Below are 8,770 nucleotides of genomic sequence, written 5' to 3'. Positions count from 1 at the left end.
TGAAAAGATGCTCAACTTCATTAGTCATTAAGGGTATGCAAATTAAAACCACCATGAGATACCATTATATCTCTATTAAAATGGCTTAAAAAAAACTACCAACAATACCTAGTGCCAGTGAGACTGCAGAGCAACTGAAACTCGCATATTGCTGGTGGGGATGCAAAATGGTACAACCATTGTGGAAAACAGAGGCATAATTTTTTAGAAATTTAAACATAGACTTAAAAATATAAATATACACTTACCATGTGACCCAGCAATCCTATTACTAGGTATTCACCCTAGAGATACGAAACTTATTTTCACATGAAAACTTGCATATAAACATTTGTATCAGCATTATTTTCAGTCAGAAAAATACAGAAACAACTCAAATGTCCCTCAATAAGTGAATGCATAAACATACTATGGTAGTCAGCAATCAAAAGAACAGATGCAATAACATGAATCAATCTCAAACCCATCATGCTAAGTAAAAGAAACCAGTCTCAAAAAGTTACATACTATACGATTCCATTCATATGGCATTCTTTAAGAGCAAAATTTATAGGGACAGAGAACAGATCAGTGGTTGCCAAGGATCAAGGGTAGGGAGAATGTCTAATCGCAAAGAGGTAGCAAGTGGGAATTCTGGAGAGTACCAGAATTGTTCTATATCCTGTTAGTGATGGTTACAAAAATTTATACATTTGTTATAATTTAAAAGTAAATTTTACCATCTGTAACTCTTACCATCTGTAATATAAAAAACAACAGTAAACAAGTCTGAGTTGTGGATATTTTAATAAATATATAAAATATATATTTTATGTAATGGAAGATTATACAAAATAAAATTAAAAGACAAAGAAACCAAAGCAAAACAGGAAAAAGGCATCATGGGAGTAAATACAACTATGCAATTTGTCCCAGTTGCCTCTTAAAGAGAAAGGGTCTGTTTCCTTTTGTTTAACATGTCTTCCTTATTTTGAAGTAATCATTATAAAGTTCCAACATTGCTGTTACGGACTCAGCTGTGCTCATAAAATGAAGACTACAGACTTATAAAAATTCTCTAAAGACCAAATCAATTCTTTTCTAAGTGAATAAAATCTATTGCATTGTCAATCTAATTAACTGTACAGAAGCCCAGCATTAAGATGGCCTTAAAACCCTTGAATCAAAAAACGGCCAATTCAGAGCCAATGTATAGCTATGACTTAGGATTAAAGGAAAATCATTCTGCCAGATAATGTCTCCTTTTTTTCATATGTGTAAAGGTAGTGATATTTTTTGCTCCTGTAATCCTGACTTCAATTTCTGAAAGTAACTAAACATTGCAATTTTTAAAAGGGTTTCCAAGCAACTATATGAATTCTTCCCAATCCAGAGGATGAAAACATTTGTAGTGAATCCAGTTTTAATAACGTGGTGGCCTTGTTTTTGCACTTAGCAAAGATGGTTTCATCCATCACAGGAAATGACACTTCTGACAGAAAGAAAATAAGATGTAAATTAGCTAGAGGAGAGAACAGAGCAGTGACTTTTCCATTTGGAATAAGAAAGGCTCAGAAAAGCAAATTGTCTTGCAGGAGTTATGATCCCATTGCAGCTTCATCACGTAATTTCCAAATGACTTGCAGCCTTCCTTCCAATTATGAAATCTGTATTATTTGACTTGTTAAAACTGGCCTAGAGGGGAGAGAATCATTTGGTAAAATCTGAAAGGGAGCAACCCTTTAAGAATCTGGCACTTCTCTCTAAAAAACCATTGTCCAATAGAAATATAATGTGAACCACATATGTGATTTTAAATTTTATTATAGCCATATTTTAAACATTAAGAAAAAGGGTGGGATTAATTTTAATAATATTTTTATTTAATCCAATATATCCAAAATAGTTATCTCAAAATGCCATCAACATAAAACTTATTAATGAGATTTTACATTTTTTCACCTCAAGTCTTCAAACCCAGTGCAAATTTTACACTTAGGGCATATCTCAATTAAGAATAGCCACATTTCAAGCACTCAATAGCCACATGTAACTAATGGCTCCCATACTGAACAATGCAGCTCTAAACAGTTTTTATATCCATGAAAAATGGAAGGCAGGATCATTTCCTTCACTCAGTCTTTGGAATTAAGAATGGACACTTCAAGGAGAAGATTGTAAGAAAGTAGACCAAACTGATTTCCTTGGAGAAGATGATAAAATATATAACTGGGCTTGGGTACAATTAATGTTGTCATTTAACTGTATTAAGGATCACAGCAAATGTCAGGCTACATTATCTGTTTCCTTTGAGAATCAGTTAAAAACTTATTTGCACTGTGAAGCCATTATTGATTACACCCATCTTTCTTTTGTTTTTCACAAGTTACCATTAATTCTAGTTAATACACCCATCTTTCTATACACCAATTGGCCACTTGACTTTTGTCTCTTCGCCTCTTCTTAATTTTCTTCCCTCACTCATGCCAGCCAGTGAGGTACGGTAGAAATTGCGTAGGTTATGAAGTAAAAAGACAAAGAATTGCTTCCCCAGGTTCACCCCTGCCTAATGCCTCTTGCTCTCATTATCCCCGTCCCTACTACTGAAAGTACCCACACACAGGGCCAGTCAATGGGACAAAGGCAGGATACATAACAGGAACCTCAGCATTCCTTTGGGTGGTACCTAGAATTGACAGCACTGATGGACATTTCCCTGCTTCCTGTGTTGAACCAGTCCATGGCACTGAGTTCCTGCCGGGATTCTCTGCTGAATATTACAGAATAGCTCAGCGTCCTTCTTCACTGCTGTGATCTATCTGATGGAGCAGTCTCTCCCTTGATTCTGAATATTGCCTAAAGCCCAAACTTGATCTTCCTGTCAGCCCCTGAAATCAACCTGCTCAGGTTTCTTGTTGAGGCCATACTCTGCAGCTAGTTCAGTTTACCAGCCTCTCATTGCTTCCTATCGGGGTTTCCACATATCAACCCCCAATTCCACACCATCCTTGAGCCCACTAGCAATATGAAAATCTACTTCCTAATTTGTAAAGTTGGAGTTAATAATATTTACCTTACAGGATTATTATGAAGATCAATGAGTCAATGCATGAGAAAATGCTTTGCCAACTACAAAGAACTAAGTGTTCGATATTGAGTTTTTTGCTTAGTGCTTACTATATGTATGGCATTAAACTCATAAGTAACAATCTTTTTTTAAACTTTTAAGTACAGAGGTGTGCAGGATATGCAAGTTTTTTACTTAGGTAAATGTGTATCATGTGAGTTTGTTATACAGATTATTTCATTACCCAGGTATTAAGCCTGGTGTCCATTAGTTATTTTTCCTGATCCTCTCCCTCCTCCCACCTTCCACCCTCTGATAGGCCCCAGTGTGCATTGTTCCTATCTATGTGTTCATGTGTTCTCATCGTTTAGCTCACTTATAAGCGGGAACATGCAGTATTTGGTTTTCTGCTCTGGCGTTAGATTTCTAAGGATAATGGTCATCAGCTCTATCCATATCCCTGCAAAGGACACGAGCTCATTATTGTTTACAGCTGCATAGTATTCCATGGTGTATATATACACATTTTCTTTATCCAGTCTACCATTGGTGGCATTTGGGTTGATTCTATGTCTTTGCTGCTGTGAATAATGTGCATGTATCCTTATAATAGAATGACTTACATAACTTTGGGTATATACCCAGTAATGGAATTACTGGGTTGAAAGGTATTTCTGTCTATAGCTCTTTGAGGAATCACCACACTGTTTTCCACAATGGTTGAACTACTTTACACTCCCACTAACAGTGTATAAGAATTCCTTTTTCTCCACAGTTTTGCCAGCATTTGTTGTTTTTTGACTTTTTAGTAATAGTCATTCTGATTGGTGTGAGATGGTATCTCACTGTGGTTTTGATTTGCATGCATCTAATGATCAGTGATGTTGAGCTTCTTTTCATATGCTTGTTGGCCACATCTATGTCTTCTTTTGAAAAGTGTCTGTTCATGTTCTTTGCCCACTCTTTAATGGGGCTCTTTGTTTTTTTCTTGTAAATTTGTTTAAGTTTCCTATAGATACTGGATATTAGGTCTTTATCAGATCCATAGTTTGTAAAAATTTTATCCCATTCTATGTAGTCTGTTCAATCTGTTGATAGTTTCTTTTGCTGTGCAGAAGCTGTTTAATTGGATCCCATTTGTCAATTTTTGCTTTTGTTGCAACTGCTTTTGGCGTCTTTGACTTGGAATTTTTGCCTGTTCCTATATCCAGATGGTATTACCTAGGTTGTCTTCCAGGGTTTTTATAGGTTTGGGTTTTACATTTAAGTCCATCTTTTGTTTATTTTTGTATATGGTGTAAGGAAAGTGTCTAGTTTCAATTTTCTGCATATGGCTAGCCAGTTATCCCAGCATCATTTATTAAATAGGCAATCCTTTCCCCATTGCTTATTTTTGTCAGATGTGTTGAAGATCAGATTGTTGTAGGTGTGTTGTCTTATTTCTGGGCTTTGTATTCTGTTGCATTGGTCTATTTGTCTGCTTTTGTACCAGTACTATACTGCTTTGGTTACTGTAGCCATGTAGTATAGTTTGAAGTCAGATGGTGTGATGACTCCAGCTTTGTTCTTTTTGCTTAAGATTACCTTGATTATTCAGGCTCTTTTTTGGTTCCATATGAATTATAAAATTATTTTCTCTAGTTCTGTGAAGAATGTCAATGGTAGTTCAATGAAAATAGCATTGAATCTATAAATAGCTTTGGGCAGTATGGTCATTTTACAGACATTGATTCTTTCTATCCATGAGTATAAAATGTTTGTCCACTTCTTTGTGTCATCTCTGATTTCCTTAAGCAGTGGTTGTATGGTTCACCTTGTAAAGCTCTTTCACCTCCCTTGTTAGCTGTATTCCTAGGTATTTTATTTTTTTATGGCAATTGTGAATGGGAATGCATTCCAGATTTGGCTATCTGCTTGCCTGTTGTTGGTGTATAGGAATGTTAGCAGATTTTGTACAATAGTTTTGTATTCTGAAACTTTGCTGAAGTTGTTTTTCGCTTTAAAAGCTTTTGGGCTGATACAATGGGTTTTCTAGATATAGGATTATGTTATCTGCAAACAAAAAGAGTTTAACTTCCTCTCTTCCTATTTGAATGCCCTTTATTTCTTTCTCTTGACTGATTGCCCTGGCCAGAAATTTCGATACTCTGTTGAATAGGAGTGGTGAGAGAGAGCATCCTTGTCTTGTGCCAAGTTTCAAAGGGAGTGCTTCCAGATTTTGGCCATTCAGTATGATATTGGCTGTGGGTTTGTCATATGTAGCTTTTATTATTTTGAGGTATGTTCCTTTACTGCCTAGTTTATTGAGAGTTTTTAACATGAAGGAATGTTGAATTTTATTGAAAGCCTTTTCTGCATCTATTGAGATAATCATGTGGTTTTCTCTTTAGTTCTGCTTCTGTGATGAATCACAATTATTGATTTGTGTACATTGAACCAACCTTGCATCCTGGGGGTGAAGCCTACTTGATCACGGTGTATAAGCTTTCTGATGTTCTGCTGGATTCACTTTCCCAGTATTTTGTTGAGGACTTTTGCATTGATGTTCATCAAGGATATTAGCCTGAAGGATATGGGCCTGAAGTTTTCTTTTCTGTTGTGTCTCTGCCAGGTTTTTGTATCAGGATGATGCTGGCATCATAGAATGAGTTAGGGAGCAGTCCCTCCTTTTCCATTTGTTGGAATAGTTTCAGTAGGAATGGTACCAGCTCTTCTTTGTTCTGGTAGAATTCAGCTGTGAATCTGTCTGGTCCTGGGCTTTTCTTAGTTGGTAGGTGTATTAGTCAGGGTTCTCCAGAAGGACAGTTCTGTACCTCTAGAATGAATATATATATATATTCCATTAGTTCTGTCCCATATATGTGTGTATATATATAGGAGTTTATTAAGTATATGTATATTCCATTAGTTCTGTCATATATATAAAGTTTATTAAGTATTAACTCACATGATCACAAGGTCCCACAATAGGCCATCTGCAGGCTGAGGAGCAAGGAGAGCCAGTCTGAGTTCCAAAACTGAAGAACTTGGAGTCCGATGTTTGAGGGCAAGAAGCACCCAGCATGGGAGAAAGATGTAGGCTGGGAGGCTAGGCCAGTCTCTCTTTTCACATTTTTCTGCCTGCTTATCTTCTAGCCACTCTGGCAGCTGATTAGATTGTGCCCACCCAGATTAAAGGTGTATCTGCCTTTCCCAGCCTACTGACTCAAATGTTAATCTCTTTTCACAACACCCTCACAGACACACCAAGGATCAATACTTTGTATCCTTCAATCCAATCAAGTTGACACTCAGTATTAACCATCACAGTAGGCTATTTATTAGGGCCTCAATTTCAGACCTTATTATTGGACTATTCAGGGATTCAGTTTCTTCCTGGTTCAGTCTTGGGAGGGTATATGTGTCCAGAATTTATCTATTTCTTCCAGATTTTCTATTTTATGTGCATAGAGGTGTTTATAATGCTGATTTTTGTTTGCATATCTGTAGGGTCAGTGGTAATATCCCCCTTATCATTTCTAATTGTGTTTATTTGAATCTTCTCTCTTTTCTTCTTAATCTAGCTAGTGGCCTATTTTATCAATTTTTTAAAAAATATGGAATGCTTCATGAATTTGCATGCCATCCTTGCCCAGGGGCCATGCTAATCTCTGTATCATTCCAATTTTGTACATATGTGCTGCCAAAGTGAGCACAAACTCATAAGTAATAATCTAACCACCAATACTATAGATGTAGCACATACATTCCTAAAATTTTTATATAATGCCCCTTGAATGGGGGTGTCTGTTTTTTAAATTAATTATTTTATAGGAAATTTTATATATAGTCCTACAGAGAGGCAGAAAGAAGATGGGAGATAAGATTATTGAAGTCAATAGCACCATATATGACTCTAATACTTGGGGATTTCTCATTTTCAAATGTTGTTTCTTCCATAACCTTCCTTGACCAAATTCATATTCTGTAGTTACTATTTCAGATAGCAAGTATAACTGAAAATGTGAAAATTATATTTTTATTCTTGAGAAAGCTTTGGGGGCAACCTGGGTGATAGTCAACATTGCAAAAAAAGAAAAAAAAAAGGTTTCTTCTATAAATTCCAGAGACAGACATGCCAGCAACCATGTATTATTTGGGTAGTGATTTGAAAATCACTGCATCAAATACAAAATACAAAATGCCAGACTTAGAGTTGATGTCATGGTATTCCCATTCCAACTAAAATCCTATAAATCTAGATGGAGACTAACCTGTGTTTCTGATAAGACGAAAGAAGAAATTATTTCAACTCCCATTTAGAATAAATTAATCCAGATACCAACCTAACTCAAAGAGATTTCTAAGCTCATCATATTTTACTAGAAAAAAGTATAAAGAAACTTCCTGCTTTCTTGTATAATTTGTATAAGAGTCAACCACAGAGCATGCTAGGACTTTGAAGATGGTTCAACAGTGGAAAGGGATTAAACTATTCTTAAGGACAAAGCCTGGACTAGCGACCCTAATTCATCAGTAAGGACTGCTAGGCTAGCCAAGAGGCAAATCACCTTGCCTGTGGTGGTACATCAGACTCGGGCTCAACCTAGACTGGTATCCCTTGCCAAGGGGGTCTGCTCAAGTATGTGGCCAAGGTGAGGCTTGTAGTCAAGTTGCATTAGTCAGATTCTGGCAGGAAAACAATCACTTCAGATGGTGCAAATAAAGACACTTTAAGGTCTACTTACAAAATTCTGAGCAGAATTAAGAGAACAAGGAAGGGACATTGAGTCACCCAGAGACTAACAACAGCAGGAAGCTATCACTATTCTTAGGCCTCCAGCTCAGAGCTGGAGCCATGGGGAGGGGCCTCCTGGTAAGAGCTATAGGCCAGGAGAGATACTGCTGCTTCCAGAGCTGAACATCAAGCAGAAGCTTCCACTCTCTTATCTAATGTTGGAGCTTCACCTCACATTGGCCTAAGTCAGGTATAGTAACAAATATTTTAGGCTTTGTGAGCCATACTATCCTTGTTACAACTTCTGTACTCTGCTAGTGTGGTGTAAAAGCAACCATAGACAATACAGAGACAAATGAGCATGGCTGTGTTTCAATAAAACTTTATCTACAAAAACAGGCAGTGGGTTGGATTCAGTCTCTGGGCCAGAATCTAACCCAAAGGGAGTCCAGGTGAGGTAGTCTGCCAGAATCAGCCACTTGTGACACACAGCAGGGCAGAGAAGCAGAGAGAGCATGGATCTGGGGCCAGGAGAGAGCCACAAATAGAGCCACAAATAGAAATAACCAGCATACAATTCTTCAGGTAGCCCGTTTGGCATAAAGCAACAACTCACTCTTCACGAGGGATATGAAGAGCAATGTCCACTGCTCTTCTCCTTGGTGACTCTAGGAAAAGCTGGGCAGGAGGAAAAGGCCTTAGTTAAGGAAAATGGAGCTCAGGATGGCACCCAGAGGTAAAACAGTGAAGTAACCTCCAAGTTGAAATAAAGTCCTTAGTTCCCAATGATTTAGCCACCTACCTGGGGCCTACATGAGAAAACTGAGGCCTACATGAGGAAACTGACAAGAAAGACTGCTGCTGAGTGAGCCTGGGGGTGTTTGGGGCTCATGTTGGTTAGTGCTTCCACATTTCTAACAGTTATTAGTCTTTGGGATTCAGAAATGAGAAATCAGAATACCTGGGTATTGTCAGGAATTCTCAAAATCACAAGCTCTTCCTGAAGT

The 8,770-nt window shown here is 37.4% G+C and overlaps 1 non-coding gene across 1 annotated transcript; it reads right to left on the bottom strand.

Moving 5' to 3' along the window:
- Positions 1 to 6,636: 6,636 nt before the first annotated feature.
- LOC114675165 (U6 spliceosomal RNA) lies at positions 6,637 to 6,741 on the bottom strand. Its single transcript, XR_003726260.1, has one exon. It is a non-coding gene; the product is annotated as a U6 spliceosomal RNA (small nuclear RNA).
- Positions 6,742 to 8,770: the final 2,029 nt, after the last annotated feature.

This window comes from Macaca mulatta, chromosome X, assembly GCF_049350105.2.
Source record: "Macaca mulatta isolate MMU2019108-1 chromosome X, T2T-MMU8v2.0, whole genome shotgun sequence".
In the NCBI taxonomy this organism is placed as follows: domain Eukaryota; kingdom Metazoa; phylum Chordata; class Mammalia; order Primates; family Cercopithecidae; genus Macaca; species Macaca mulatta.
The sequence above is the reverse complement of the archived record's forward strand: the minus strand, read 5'-3'. Positions and strand labels throughout refer to the sequence as shown.